Genomic DNA, 1,208 nt, shown 5'->3' with positions numbered 1-1,208 from the left:
ACTTCTGTGGGGGCAAGTGGGGACCATTTACTATGTCACTGAGAAGAGATTAGATAAATCACTGTCTGAAAGCAGACAGGTATGGAAGAGAAAGACCCCAAATAGGTGAGCTGAGCTTGATCATTTCTTTCTAACAAACTCACTAATCATTAAGTTGTACTTACCCAGTGGGTGGGAAGATATTGGGAAGCTTTTCCAAATAAAAATTTTCCACATGGAAATATAGTCCTTAAGAATGAAATCCATAGCAAAAAAATTGCCAAAAATTAAATGACTTATATATAACTAGCTAAAAGTGACAATTGTTTAATTTTCCTAGCTCTGTCAAATTCCCTGAGTCTGGGACATATCCCATTCTAGTATGTCTCTTTTTCTGAATATGTTCTTACTTCCTCATATTGACCTCGTTGCACTGAACCATAGCCCACAAGCCTTCATTTCTGTGCCCAGCTAGGCCCACATCCCTTGCTTGACACTCAGGTACCTTCACCTCCTTCAGGTTAAGGTTTGGGACTGGCATATTGGTCTTAGTTGCTTAGGATCAGATCTTCCATGATTCAGTTAAGTGTAAACTTATAAAGTATGTAAAGCAATCATTGTTGGTGGGTTCTCAGTAAATAAAAACAGCAGGCTTCTCTTCTCTTCCCTTTAAGGACTTCTCTTGGAACTCAGCATATCCCCCATTGAGCTTGAGTACTCTTGTAGCTCATTCAATAGTGGCAGTCTTTATATCATTGTAAGATACAAATAAAAGTGATAAATCAAATTTTATACTTTTAACTTTTTTTTTGCTAAGACTTTGCTAAATCTTATAGTCTAGTAACCAATGATATAATTTATCATAAAATTATTGGATGTATAATTTCCTGGCTAATATTAATCAGAAATTTGTTGCTACATAATGAGTATGACTTTCATGTCTTAAGCAAAAAAATCTGGTAAAAGGTGGTATAACATAGAAGTGATGTTAGAGGTAGGAATTTTAGATCAGGTAAGAAAAGATGGAGAAGTGTTCTCTGGTGAAGGATTCTGAAGAAGGAACACACATCAGAGAGGAGTCTCATAAATCACAGAGTTATATCGTCACTGGCTTTAAATCCGTGCTGGCTCTGACTATAATGCTATTTTATGCTTCTCTTTCCCAGCCAATTAAAATTCCAGCAATTGCATGGCATTCCAGTTGGCTATTTTTGCTATCTGCGTAAAGG

The sequence above is a fragment of the Sciurus carolinensis genome, chromosome 8 (genome assembly GCF_902686445.1).
Source record: "Sciurus carolinensis chromosome 8, mSciCar1.2, whole genome shotgun sequence".
Taxonomy (NCBI): Eukaryota; Metazoa; Chordata; class Mammalia; order Rodentia; family Sciuridae; genus Sciurus; species Sciurus carolinensis.
This window is presented reverse-complemented; position numbering follows the sequence as displayed.